Source organism: Lactuca sativa, chromosome 8 (genome assembly GCF_002870075.4).
Source record: "Lactuca sativa cultivar Salinas chromosome 8, Lsat_Salinas_v11, whole genome shotgun sequence".
NCBI classification, from domain to species: Eukaryota; Viridiplantae; Streptophyta; class Magnoliopsida; order Asterales; family Asteraceae; genus Lactuca; species Lactuca sativa.
The window spans coordinates 320,613,710-320,629,795 of NC_056630.2; positions in this window are offsets into that span (position 1 = coordinate 320,613,710).

Sequence of the window (16,086 nt, forward strand, 5' to 3'; positions counted from 1 at the left end):
ACAAGCCTGCTCCTAGGGGAAAGAAGACTGACAAAGGCAAAGATAAGCAGGTTGGTAAGGGAGCGAAAGGCCCATCTCCCAAGAAACGTAAACCTACCAAGGTTGTCCAATCCCCTCCACTGAAGAAGAGAAAAACCCAACCAAGGAGAAAGTTGATAATCGCTTCCTCCTCAAGCGAATCTGAGGAAGAGAGTTCTGACTCTGACGAATCCCCTCGTGGTAACACTCCACCACAATCGCCTACTCCAAAAGTTCATTTTTCCACTTCTCCAATATCTTCTCCACCAGTTACCATTCCTGTTTCCATTCCCCCCATAACCTCCACCACTCAAATACCATCTACCTCCATCCCAGTACCCCCTCCCATCTTTACAGAAGCAACCACTACAACTGCAGAAGTAAGAACCAACGTATCTGATACGGGGGCTCCTACTGACGCACCCGAACCCACACCAACTACCGAAACTACTTCACAACCCGAACCTACTACAACTACCGAGCCTCCACCCTCTCCACCCCCCTCATCTCCTACTCAGGCAGCAGAGGACGAAGAACCATTCCTTGGTGGGGAGGACATGACCTTTGATTCGGTCTATTATAGTCTGTATCAAGTTCAAAGTGATGACAATGATGATGCTCCTGTCACCAAGAAGCATCTCAAGGAGCTTCACGATAAGATAGATTCGCTCATCGCCTCCTCTTCTACATCCCGATCTACTATTTCTGAAGCTGCCATTCAGAAGATTGTTGATGCTTTTTCCAAAGCTCATCAAGTCTCTCTTGACTCAGCCACTGCAGCCATTGATGCCTCCACCAAAGCCTGTGAGGCAGCGACCGAAAAAGTCGATAAACTATTTACTGATGCTTCCTCTTTGTTACAATCTTTACAGGAAACTGCCGAAGCCACCAAAACGAAGCTGGAACCCATTGTCAACCAGCTGGCTACCTCAGTTGCATCAGAACTGAAGTCGTTTGCTTCTCTTCGTCAAACTCTCTCAGACGACAACTCAGCTTCCAAGACGACCATTGAGGAGCGTCTGACCAAGCTTCAAGAAGATCTTGCTGCTGAAAATTCCCTCATGGACGCTCTTGCCAGAAAGACCACTGCTCTGAAGGTCAAGAGTCTTCAACTCTCCAATTCTCAAAAGGAGATTGAGTCTCTTTGATTTGAAAGAGAGGTGATTTCATCGTGTGTTTCGGATGTCCACGCAGCTATTTCTAACATCCTGGAAGCACATGACCCGATCATCAACTATTCTGTGATGCGTGATCTTGCAGAAAAGCTTGCTCCTTCCCTTTCTCTCCTGAGCAAGATTGAAGGGCTCCTTGATTTCGTGTCCATTCTGAAATAAGGGAGAGAAAAAGAAAATGTGTCTCAACCGCCTCCTTCTTCAACAGCAACCAAGACAACCGAACCTCCTCCTACAGGCCAAGCATCAGGTTCGGGTGTAAAAGACAAGGGCAAGAAAATTGCTGAAGAGAACGATGAAGACAAAGAGACGATTGTTGATCTCTCGAAAAAGCAAGGCAGAGACAAAGATGCCGACATCAGCGCTCGTGTAGCTAGAGAGGCGGAAGAAGCCAAAAGAAGACAGAAAGAAGCTCACGACCTTCTCGAGAGTAGGATAACTCTTTTTCCTCCTTGGACTCTTGAGAAGTTGCTGAAAGAAGCAATCGATACTCCGAGCATCTTGTGGCTAGAACCAGTGATCTCTCTAGATCGTTCTAATACTGTCGATTCTCAGCTCGACATGCCACTGACCCGAAAGGCGTTTGTTTTCCATGCCTTTGACAACATTGTTGAGTTCCCTCATCCTCATCCAAAGGTTGACAGGGACTTAGTTGAATTCTATCTGAGGGCAGCTCAACCACAATATCAAACATGGAGCGCTCAGAAGATTATCAATGTTCGGGTCCTAAAGTCGTATAGGGAAGGAAACTTCACCAACGTTCGGTTTAAGGTGCTGAGAGGATCTGCCAAGACCGAACATGCCATCTCGCTTGCTGATCTTCCCAACTTGAATCCACACGACAGGATTATTTTGCACAACATCCTTCTTACAAATGAAGCAGAATATGGTCCGATCATTGACCACTTCAAGAGGATGCTTGTCTGCTACATCATGGAAGTTGCCAAGATGGATCAGGAGATAGCGAGTGTATTCAAGAAAAAGCCTACAATTTCTCCTGTTGGCTCAGTAAGTGATCTCAACATGATGTAGATGGGGAAGATAGACCCGAAGAGAAACTCAATTATGTTTACCAGAAACGAAGGCCAAAAATGCATGTTCGCTTAGGCAGACAAACATCTCTACACCACTGCATGCCTGGAACATGTCTTAGGGATCATTCATCGGTGCAAGCAAAACTCAGCTGATGACAAGAAGTACTTTGATGATATGATTCAATGGTACATTCGCTTCAGACAGACAATCCTCACTCTTATCCCGTGTCTGTTTGATACAACCAAGAAGGTTCCGGCAGCTGGTCCAAGCAAGAAGAAATAATAGTCTCGCTCCAAATTGACACAAAGGGGGAGATTGTTAGGTCCAGTTCAGTGTTGCGTCTTTTGGGCTCGTTAGCTAGTCCAAGTTTTGTCTCCGGTATGGGCCTGTCCATCCGTGAGTTCCGTATAGGGTTTATTATAAATAGATGCTTGCATGCATTCTTGAATGTAATGTTTTGATAGAGATTTTATAGCGTTCAAGTTCTTATCTTTTGTAATCTTAGAATCCTCGACAGCGGAAGTTCTTTATCGAGCTCTGCTGAGGATTGAGTTAATCAAATCATTCGACTCATTCAGATCCATACTTGTGTTTTTATCTTACTGTTTCTGTTTTATTGATTTACCTGTTACAAAGATCTAATCGATCAAAGAGTTTTCGAACTCATCAACCAGCAAACCCAACTAGCGGGCCCTACTGTGGTGTGTAACAACGTAAATTTCAAAACAATTTTTCACTTTTTAATAATGCAATTTCATTCATAAAAATTCCCAATTCTCAATGTATCACATAACAAATCCATAAAATCACATCCCAAGATCAAATATATGAAACTCCGATAGTGTGTACTGGTCATGCCGGCGCCTTCCCGCGATCCTCACAGGTAGTTGAAACACATCACACAAACACTGTAAGCACAAAGGCTTAGTGAGTTCCCCAAAATACCACATACAACACATACGCCAATCGAGGCTACAGTACGACCCTTCGGTCGATGTGTCTCAGCGGGACCCTCCAGTCCCGTAGCTTGTTGGACCCTCTGGTCCGGTCATAGCTCGTCGGACCCTTCGATCCAGTCTGTATCGTTGGACCCTTCAGTCCGATCTATATCGTTGGACCCTCCGGTCCGTTCTATACAACATATCGCATACATACAACCAAAATGCACATAATCTTAAACATACACATAGCATACAAGACCCTTCGGTCTACACATAATACCACTCTAGGTAATGTATAGTGAGAATACTCACCTCGGGTATCTCGGATAATCTCGCACACGAACCCACTAGTCTAGCCCCCACCTAAACACATAAACAACACTCTCAAATAAATAATGGCTCTCAAAGTCTAGATTAAATCCACTCCTATAATTCCACAGAAGGGTAAAAGACCATTTTACCCCTCCCTGACCCAAAAGTCCAAATGTTGACCAAAACCCTAAAAGTCAACGGAAGTCAACAAGAGGCAGTACGCGGCGCGTACCTTCTCTGTACGCGGGGTGTACGCCGACAAACCACAATCGGGGTCTCATCCCCTTATGTTGCGCGTACTGAGAGTTACGCCCAGCGTAAGTCTCAGTTTCAGCCTTTCTTTGGATTTTGGTCTTAAATGGTTAAGACACTCATTCAACTTTCAGATCTGACTTTCCCTAAGCCTCTTATCCCATAAAGTCGGAACCTTTAAGCCTTTGCATGGTTGTAAAGGTCCCTACACACTCTAACCCCTTTCCTTCTTCCTCAAAAGGTCTAGATCTCATGCATGGCTCAATATTCACGTCCAAGATTGCATTTTTATGAACATACAACTCTTATAGTCCTGAAATATGATAGATCTAGGCCAATGGAGACCATTTTCTCATAAAGTCTCCACCTTGGAACCAAAAACTCTAGAAATTGGTCCAAGAAGCACACAGCACAAATGAAAAGGAAAGGTTTGAGCTTTTTACCTCAGAAAGAAGATCCAACCTCTGAAAATCTTTGATATACTCTTGTCCACAAACTCCTAGCTTCCAAAATGGCCTCCTTTCCTCTATCACCACCTTGAAATGGCACTTTGAAGCTTCGAACACAACACACTAGCTAGAAACGAAGGAGGACTCTCTATTAGGGTTTCACTCTCTGAAATGGTGGCTGAGGATAAGGCCTTAGCATTCCTTTTATAGTGTACAAGCCACATATTAGGGTTTACATCTGGGATCGCTACGCCCAGCATAACCCTGGGTACGCCCAACGTACCTAGGAGAGTCCGCGTCCAAATTAAGTGCGCGAGTACGTGCAGCGTACTCTTTAGTACGCCCATCGTACTCACTTGCCTAACATTTCACTTTAGGGGCTTAACTTGACAAATTGGGAAAAAGAGAAGGGTTTAAGAGACACACCTGAATTCGGGATGTTACATGGTGGTTGGAGGTACTTTTTCCACTCGATTGGCAACCGCCGAAGGCAGTGCTTACATTGACCCTACTTCCATTATCAATGTATACATGCTTAACACGTTTTTTACTAATAAGCCCTATGGTGTGTAATGGGTTTTTCGGATCCCAATGTTCTGGTATGGGATCACTCGTTGAAAAGGCTATGTTAAGTATGTTTTGATTGTATACTGTCGCGTTGGCTTGTTGGCCTTGAAAATTGCTACGTGAGCAAGGCCCAGTGATGGTTAGTATCTCTGGCCTCTTATCATGGTCCTTTCCCCCGTCTTTTTGATTTCTAGGTGGGTATTGGTCTTCATCAAATTTTGTTCTGAGCTCTTTTGCAATACTATGTTTCCAACCAGCTACTTCTCATCTATCTCCCTTTTCAACACCGTGCATTCGGTGGTATCATGAGTTTTGCTCTTGTGGTAGTAGCAGAACTTGGCCTCGTCCTTGCTCTCCTTTAGTGGAGTTTTTTTTTATTGCATGGACATCTGCATGACCATTCCTGTTGGCATCTTTGTTGAACGGCATGTACCTCCTTGAAATGTGTCTAGAGTGGCGATTGTGTTTCTGTTGGTTACCCTCTTGCCTCTCCTGCTAAGTTGAACATGGTCGGGACGCCGCCTCCTCCTGTTTGATGTACGCGTTATCTATGGCTTTGATATTGGCTTCCTTTCGCTCTTCTCCTTCAATTTGTCTTAGGTATTTTTCCACTCGGAACTTGAGCTCATCCCTGGATCTAGGGACTGTCCCTTGCATCTTCTTAGATAGGAGCCCTGGAAGCAGACCTTGAGCGAAGGCGCCCGTCACAAGGAACTCTTAATGTCTTGGGACATTCAAGGTAGCTAAAGTGAATCAATCGTAGTAGGAACGAATCGACTCTCCTTCTCTTTGCTTACACACCATCACAGAGTTGGCTTCCCCTTTTCCTTTCCTCAACTGCATGAAGTTGTTGAGGAAAAAGAATTTCAGTTGCTCAAAATTCAAAATACTACATGGTCTTAGAGACTTGAACCAATTTCATGTGTTTCCTGCTAGGGTGCAGGGAAAATAGGTGCAGGTGAAGAGACGATCCATCTTAAGAGATGTCATCGTCCACTCGTAGTTGTCGATGTGGTCATCTGGGTCAGAAGTGTTGTCGTATTTCGACATGTTCGGTATCATCGCAGTGTGGGATCTCGTATTGTAGTAGTTCATGGATGAAATTAGAGCTTACACTTCACATGGGGTTGTCCATGTACAAGTACGGCATACCACCATAGGCCAAATGTTGTTGCGCCTAGTACGGGTTCGCGTACATCTGGTTGTACATGACTACTGGGGAGATATACGGTTGATATTGTTGCAAGTTTGGTTATGACCTAAATTGTTGAAATGCTTACTGCCCTGTTGGGTGAACTATGTATGGGTTTGCTCCCGTGCACTATTGTGCAGATGGGTTGAATGGTTGAGCAGTCTCCATGAGAGGGGTGAATTATGGTGCTGTCAAGAAATGGACGCCAGGTCCATAGGAGTTGGATGCCTAGTTGATCGAGGCTTGCATGCCTGTGACTTGCGGCTGAGACACTTCTGGTATTGGACCTTGAGCATGTTGTACGAACGGGTTGAACACTGATGGTTGTTGTATCAACAGCAGGATGTGGGGCATGCCTGCCTTGGTGGTGTGTGGGTAGATCACCAATGAATATTGTGATTGCGGTTGAATATTGTGAGGGATCTAGGTTCCGGTGCTCGAACTGTGTGGAAACGATTGCTGCTGAGAAACATGTATCTCTGTTTTCTGTGTTGAGACAATCTGTGGAGTTGTGGTTACGATTGCTGCTTGCTAAGAGGGGTTAACTGTTGGACGCCATAGACTGGCTATGTAGGTTGCCGTCGTTTCAGCTACAGAGTTGGATTGTGTCTGTGAGACTAACGTGCGATTTGAAGTGTGTTCTTCATGTATGGAAACTTTCCCTCCGTCTAACGGCTGCATTAGACGCACTGGGCTTTTCTCTGCTGCCCCTGACGTCGTCGGAATTTCACCTGCCATCTTTGCTATTTGGTTTTGCTTCGTGCATGTAACGTTCTGGAGATACATCCGGATGGCGCCAAATGTTGTGATATGTCGAAGATTATAGGATAGAGATTAAGGGTGGGTGTCGAGTTGGTTCCTTCTCCTGATATCATAGTACAAAGAAAAGGGATGATCGTTAGACAATGTCTGCAAGAGGTTCCCAGGAAGAAGCTCCGACGATCAAGTTAGAATTGATTCCGAGAGAAGATAGAGAATGTCTGAGAGAAAAGAGTCCAGTCCCCTTCTTCATGGGGAAGAAGGGTTCTTTTATACCAGATCGAGAGGCACGTGCCTCCAAAATGATTCTGTTGAGCCTTCCATCGTGAGACGAGACGTGGTAGATTCATCTTGAAGGATCCTCCATCACGTCTTTCTATCTCGTTCCCCCATTGGCTAGAAAGGAATCTCCAACATAATGATGATCGTGGCTGTCGTCAGATAGGAAAGTGGAGCTTTCTGATTGGCTCCACGTTTTTCAGGGTATTTCTCCTGGGGAGAAGAGGGTAAGGCGCAGTTCTGCCCCTTAACCGCCATACCAGTGAGTCCAAGCAGGTAGAGGCCCGGCATTGGCCTCAGACTGGGTATGACCAAACTTTAACTAGACTAATCTTGGCACTAGTTTGACTTTTCTTCTTTAAAGTTTTTCCTGAATGATACATTAATAGTACGATATACAATTTTAGTAAAAATTAATTGGTACATTACCATGGTCAGTCTTACATACCACATAGCCTAATGAGAATCAATGTCTACAAACAATTAAGACTTTAACATCTCTCTCTCTCTCCATATATATATATATATATATATATATATATATATATATATATTAATATAAGAAGAAATTTTTGGTAGGAAAGCAGAAGTTTTTCTTCTACATATTTTTCTGACAAACAAAATAAATGAATCGGTAGATGAATCAAAAATAGCATGATTCATGAAAATAAAATCCCAAAAAAACATGTTAACAATTCATTTTTATGACGATTTTGTGGGTATTCTCTAAAATTGTTATAAAAGTAGATTAATCTTGATTTACTTAAAAATGAATCAAGTGTTTTTTTGGGGAATTTTTTCTTGTAAATTAGCTTACTTTTGATTCATCTAATGATAAGAATCTCTCCTTATTTGGTAAATTACGACACTACCACAAACGAAAGAATCAAATCCATTTTCAATATTGCTAAGAATATATAAACACCAATTTTCAAAAATGTCATTGCAAGGAAATATAAATAATATAAAATCAAAATTTTATTGTATATTTATAAAACGCAGAAAACTTGTCCTTACAATGAAAATACATATGAAAACTATGTGACTACTCATTTCTAAGCAATCTATCATAACTCCTAAGTAGTTCACAATTCTGATCATCGAACCATGCGATTGAAATCCATTTCTTCTTGATCAGACTCAACATGTTATTTCCTTTTTTCTCTTTGATTCTGAAAAACATCAAAATGTAACTTTACATCATCTAATAAGAATCAATAAATGGGAACCTAATAGAGATAGATAATGAACTTACCTAAAGTAGAACCATACAATTTGATTCTACCATCTCTTACATCTCTTAGGTAGTCAGGGCAGCTTCGCTTCTAATGTCCCTTTACTTGGCAATATAAACAAACAGACTCCTTTGGAATAGTACACAGGACAATCATAGACTTAGTCTTTCTTTTTGACTCTTTCCCATTGGGGTGAGAAGACTTTTCTAGAATTCTATTGTTACCATTGTCAATGTCCATGGAAGTTTGGGAAGTAGATCTTTCAATCTAATTTGCATTACCAGTGTGCCAAATCATTGTTGATTCAGCAGCAATAAGCAAATAGGTAAGATCAATAAGGGTCACGTCGCAGTATGTTATATAATAGTCTTTAACAAGCAGACTATACTACTCGGGAAGTGACTGAAGAACCAAGTCAACAGCCAACTGCCTTGACACAACAACAACTATCATTCCCAGCCTGTCAATGTGTGACTTCATCTCCAAGACATGTGTACACACAGACCTTCCATCTTGGTGTTGGCTTGCCAATAGGGCTTGAGTGACTTTGAACTTTTCAAGTCTTTGAACTTGTAGGTCAGGGAGAACTATTGATGGAGGTGCAGGAAGTGAAGTTCCACTACAGCACGAAGAAGGGATTAATCTTTCACCTTGATTGTCTTGTGGAATATCATCTTCATGAGGAAAACTTTTTCCAAGAGATTCGGGAAGACCATAGTTGTCAGAAATTGACATCTATATGGGAGAATATTCAAGTTAGTTGATTTAAGTCCTTAATATAACACCCAACATGAAATATTAAGGCTAGGACCCAACACAATATTTTACAATTCGGAAGATGGATTTCGTAATCTAATTGCAAAATATTTTAAGGTAGGTAAATGACGATTTACCGGTTTCCACCATGAATAATGAAATTTATTATTAAGTTTTAAATGAATTGAAATTCCTAGATCTTTGAGATTCATGGAAATTATAAATGGCATGTTTAATCTCGATTATGCCCTCTCAAGTTTCTGACTGGGATGCCGAGGATCACAAATAAGGTGTGAATAACCATGCAAATTAGTTTGGTACACTTAATGTTACAAATCATCCAATCAATGTTTGTTAACCACACACGCTCCATTGATCCATGATTAACATCAAGCTACCCACACATTGTCAGTCCCAGATTAGTGTGTCAGTTAACCACACACGCTCCACTAACGACTTAACAAGGTGCAAAGTGCAATTTCATGGGTTAGCACCAGATTCACATTTTTCCTAAGTAACTAAGATTGGAAATTTATAAGTGTTTAATTACTTGGTATTTTCATTATACTTCTAATGAGAATTAATATCATATCCTACCCGTTCGACTAACGACCCTCCACCAGTCAAGAAGCGGTGGGTGAGAGCGGACACCCATTAAACCTCCATTTTATAGGCAGTAACCTTATACCCCCTCTTTATAGACCGACTTTGTGAATGAGGCCAACTAACAGTAAGACTGGCTTTTACATATACATATATAATATATTAAACTTTTAATTTTATATAGTATAAGGGTGTATGTTACACATTTAAAATAATTGGTGGTTGAATCTATTGATAAATTATACTCTGAATTTAATTAAGCGTAAACTATGTTATTATGGATTTATTAAACTTCTCTTTTAATTGAACACTTTAATTAATTTAAAAAAGTCCATAAGGTATAATTGAACTATTCAAAGCATCTAGGTTATTAAAAATTCAATATTAAAACTATTTAATTAATTTTTAAGTTATGAACCTAAGAGATGCATCTTTTGAAACCTTTCAATTACTAGATGTTTTAGAATTCAATATTACAAATTAAAATCGTTTAATTAAACTTTTCAAATTGCAAAACTTGAGGGCAAGTTTTGAAACTCTTCAAAACCTTTTGGATTCCAACTTGATGAGAAGTTTTGTAATCATCCAAGACTCTTGAATTCCATAACTTATGAGTTTAAAGTTATTTTAATGAATGAAACTTTTCATGTTCCATAACTTGAGGACAAGTTATGGAACTCATTAAAAACATTTAGATCAATTGCAACAAATAAAATTATCATATAATCTAGGATTGATCTAACTAAACTCAAAAAGCAAGATAATATCAACAATTTACAAGTAACTTTGTTTATCATATAACCAACAATAATCTTAAAACTTTGACAATTATCTTTTCATTGGATGAGTATAATCACTACCATATCAGAAAAAACAGATTTTATGATACAAAACAGTTTGTGGTAGTGATCCTAATCCAATATATGCCCAAAAAAAACCCGAAAATCTGTCATCTGCCAGTGCAACCCGTCGAGCCAGGCTTTGGACTCGTCGAGTTCGTCATGAACTCGTCGAGTTCATCAATGGACTCGGAGATTTCGTCCTGGTAGAAGGCCACTTTCAGTTTGCTTCAACTTTGAACAATGAACAATGCATATACTATAACATAAAATTGCCCATGGCTCTGATACCAATATTGGGTTTTGTGTACTATAACACTCTTATGGTGCACATACAACCCTAATAGCTTTGCATCTAAGTTTTCTCTAGTTATACATGTAATAAAATTTCCAAAGCATGAAGCCTACAACTAGCATACAATTTTGGTACATGAATCATAAAATCAAGTTAGAAGAATACCTATTTATTGTAGCTTGTAGTTTTGGCCTTTCAAGAGCTTAGCACCTCAAGTGTGATGCCTCAAATGGTTGACAAACACCATGAACAAAGGAGGACTTTGAGAGTGAGTATGGAGCAGAAAAAACCGGTCATATGAACTCTAAGAACACTTGTGTAACCGATTTTAGGCCAAGGGTAACATATGGGTAGTGTAGGATTCCAAGAGTCATGGGTAAACCCTAATCCACACACTTAGGTTATGATCCATAACTCATGTGGGCTAACTCTTCATGGATGCTTACATAAACTTAGTCCATCATGGATCAATAGCCCAATTCTATATGTATCACTGATTTACATAATCAGTCCCCGTTAATTTAATTAGTCTCTTTTGATCACAAAATTAATTCCAAATTAATTCTTGATCAATACTAATTAAACAATATGATTTCACAATTAATATATTATACTTGTAATATATTAATAAATCATAAATAACCTCTTTCTCAAATATCCATCCTATCAGATTGTTCTGCTGAAGGCAACCTAAATGGACCATGCTACTCTCGGGTCAAGTACATACCAATTATAGTTATGGGCTTAGACACCTAATCCAATAGTCTCCCACTTGGATAAGTCTAATAACTATTCTTGCAAGTACGAATCCAAAATTCCGACTAGCAATCATATCTCTCAAAAGCCGCTATCGAACTCTGACATAGTCAATGACGCGTCCATTGGATAAGGGATCATATATTCCTCCATTCTAGATATCGTATGAACTGATACATGGATTATAATCATTCTATCTGTTCATGTGTTGTTTCCCGATTTCCGATTTATGACGACCGACTAATTGAACAAATCAAGTCAGTCCAGGCTTAGCCAATCACTTAGCGTTGTCATCACTAAATCATCGAGGGGCCCACGGATATCGCTTTTATCTCACATTGGGTAAAAGGAACGTATAAACTTCAACTCAAATGCTTGCGTGTACTTACTCATCAAATCACACACAATAATATGTTTTATAACACCAAGTTACTGGTGTGTTTACATATGTCAATGTGCAACAGACTTGTATACTACAACTCACATGTCGTGGTTTCAAGAATATAAGATATTATTGTCTCACAATCACTCGTGATAAAATCCATGAAGTGATTCAGATGAGCGTGGTTTTAATCCAATACTTGAATCTTATTCCAGAAGTACTCATGAACACTACAACAAACTTGTTCTATGTCTAAAACATTTTAGACAATCTATAGATGGATTCATGATAGTCTTGCCTCAATACCTACTTCCAAAATATGATCGACTGTGGATAGTTTGAATAATCTTATTATTCGGGAAGTCAAAACATGCGAAGTGAAACACAAGAATAATCGAATCCAATATGGTCTCAAACTTTTGAATATAAATAAATCACCTTTTATTTAATCACCATATCGATTACACATTATTCATTGTATAATGTTTCGACTGATCAATTTAATACTTGAATTAAAAAAATAGTCATCCCACGCTCCAAGCATGCACACTATGTTTACCTATGGTCCTTACTTTGTAAAATAGATCAAATGTAAACATTTCCAATGACACTCATTTCACAATTCCAAATCCTTATTGTAAATGTGATAATACTAAGTCCTTGTCACCTACTGTAATCTGTTAGATTTTAAGCTTATATGCAGTGATCCTTTTGTAATGACTATGTACACAAGTCACAAAGACTTTATCAATTACAAAACTTTCCATTGGATATTGTTACAAGATAATTCCATAGATCTGAAGTCTCATATTCAAAGCACATTCCTTTGAACATCCTTTTGCATAAAAGTTTCTAACTTACTCATAGATTCTTGATATCCAACTCCCATTATGGAAATTTTTCCATAATTTTCATATGACTATCCAATTTTAATAGAATCCTATCTATTCAAAATCATATCAATATGGTTCATTATTACTATACTTCCAACTGTCCTTAAGCAACCAATCCTTAGCGAACCTCAGATCGTCCTTGATAGTTGTTTAATAACTTTAGTCATATCAGGTTCTAGTCCTTTCTCCCTCTTAATGCCCTAGGAATTTGGAAAATTAGAACATGAGAATATTATATCACATGCAATCGATCCTATATCCGAAGCATATGGGACACGATTCATAATGTCTTACATAAAGACCTGATACTCTACCAGTCTCTTGCTATAACATTTCCATATATAGAATTTCCTTATGTCAAATCTTTTCAACATAACATTCATATGTGTCCTTGACTAAATTTGATTAAAATCTCAATCTAAACTTTTAGAATTGAAATGAAGTATAAGTTCCTCTCCCTTAATTATAGCAAAACAACTTTTCAAACCCTGCAACTTTGCGAATTGAAACCTTTGTTTTCTATAATTAACATTGCTAACTCGCAACACTTACCATAATAATTATGCTCCCACTAGCATAATAATTATTATCTTACTAGCATAACACTTATGCTCCCACTAGCTTTGACATGTACCCAAAAATAAGTTGGACTTCTAGAAATCAAAACTTGTTGACTTTCTTACCAAAGTTCAGATTTCTGATACAAGACGCTTCGATAAGACTTTATCTAGGCTTCTCAAACTCATACATCTTTCCATAGATAGCTCACATGTGTGTCTAAACAATTTAAGAACTTACAACAATAAGTCTCAAATGTTTAGACCTTTTGTCATTTCTCACAATTCGAATTATGAAGGGGGATGTCGTAACCATAATTGAATTTGAGAATGCAAATATCACAAATACTATCTCCTTAAAATCTACTTGGTGAAAGCGTTTCATCACAATCATTTTCATGAATTGGAGAGAAAACTTATGACACTTAGATTTTATGGTGTGTGTGTTCCTATCCATGTGAATTTGTCATAACCATAATCACAAGACAAGATTAGTGACAAATCCAAAGTCATATGGACTAAACTTGTTCAATCTTAATTTCTTGCCACCTAGTAGCTCAAGGGGCTACCATTGCTTCCAAGTTGTTATGCAAACAATTAAGCACTCATAGAACTCACATGCATAGTCAACTTTAACTGGAATGGGTATAGAAACAAGAATATGCCAACAAGATAGGTTAAAAACCTCAAGTCGTGGGCTAGTTATTAACAATATGGTTAGTCTTTATCGGTTCTTGAAAAATTTTTAAGATCTTTAAGACTCCCACTGATTGACATATAAGGTTCCCTTGTCAAGAATCATTCCTTGACAAACAAATATTCAAGTGTTAGTGTGGTTTCTTATCGAGACAAACACTTCAGAAAATTAATCTTAGTTGGTCTTTGTCTTATCCAAGACATCACAACCTACCAATTTCAAATGTACAAGAGTAGAAAACATTTTACTTTACATTTGATAAGTGTTATAAATCTATCTTAAGATTATATCACTCAAGTTACAATCTTGGAGTATGACTCTAAGACTTGATTTTGGAACAAAGTACGATTCACCTTTTGATTTAACCATTTCAACAATTCCCGATTCCTCTTCTTAGACATACAAATGCACTAAGATGTCCTTAGAGGATCAATTGTGATATGGTTTTCATAATCATTAAAATGATCATAAAACATGATGCTAAAGTACTCTCCCTTCTTTTCAAATTGGAGAAACTTTTATCTTTCTGCCTAATTTGATTCTTTTTTATTCGTTCTGCTATACATTGAAACTTTTTCAATGATTCGGAATTATACTTAATCTTGTAAGCATAATCATATTCACTAAGCTTTTAGTAAATCATGACGAATATTAGTCTTATCGTTCTTTGAGGTGGACCTGATCAGTGCACAACCAAGTGGACCTGATCCCCTAGTCCTTCATTTGACTCACATATACATGTGAAGAAGGAATTAGTCATAATTTCCCAAAGACGAAGGTTATCACTCATCATACAATACAAGTTGCATGATTCCAAGTTTCTATTCAATTGAAACTTGGGTGATGAGAATCTTTTCTTATTTGGTAAATTATGACACTACCACAAACGAAAGAATCAAATCCATTTTCAATATTGCTAACAATATATAAACACCAATTTTCACAAATGTCATTGCAAGGAAATATAAATAAGATAAAATCAAAATTTTATTCTGTATTTATAAAATGTGGAAAACTTGTCCTTACAATGCAAATACATATAAAAATTATGTTACTACATATTTCTAAGCAATCTATCATAACTCCTAAGTAGCTCACAATTCTGATCATCGAACCATGCGATTGAAATCCATTTCTTCATGATCAGACTCAGCATGTTATTTCCTTCTTTCTCTTTGATACTGAAAAACATCAAAATGTAACTTTACATCATGTAATAAAAATCAATAAATGGGAACTTAATAGAGATAGATAATGAACTTACCTGAAGTAGAACCATACAATTTGATTCTACCATCTCTTACATCTCTCAGGTAGTCAGGGTAGCTTCGCTTCCAATGTCCCTTTTCTTGGCAATAGAAACAAACAGACTCCTTTGGAATGGTACACGGGACAATCACAGACTTAGCCTTTCTCTTTGATTCTTTCCCATAGGGGTGAGAAGACTTTCCTGGACTTCCATTGTTACCATTATCAATGTCCATGGAAGTTTGGGAAGTAGATCTTCCAATCAAATTTTCATTACCAGTGTGCCAAATCATTGTTGATTCAACAACAATTAGCAAATAGGTAAGATCAATAGGGGTCACGTTGCGGTCTGTCATATAACATTCTTTAACAAACTAACTATACGACTCGGGAAGTGACTGAAGAACCAAGTAAATAGCCAACTTCCTTGACACAACGACTACTATCATTCCCGGCCTGTCAATGTGTGACTTCATCTCCAAGACATGTGTACACACAGACCTTCTATCTTGGTGTTGGCTTGCCAATAAGGCTTGAGTGACTTTGAACTTTTCAAGTCTTTGAACTTGTGGGTCAGGGAGAACTATTGAAGGAGGTGGAGGAAGTGAAGTTCCACTACAGCATGAAGAAGGGATTAATCTTTCACCTTGATTGTCTTGTGGAATATCATCTTCATGAAGAAAGTTTTTTCCAATAGATTTGGGAAAACCATAGTTGTCAGAACTTGACATCTATAAAGGAGAATATTCAAGTTAGTTGATTTAAGTCCTTAATATAACACCCAATATGAAATATTAAGGCTAGGGCCCAACACAATATTTTACAATTTGGAAGATGGATTCCGTAATC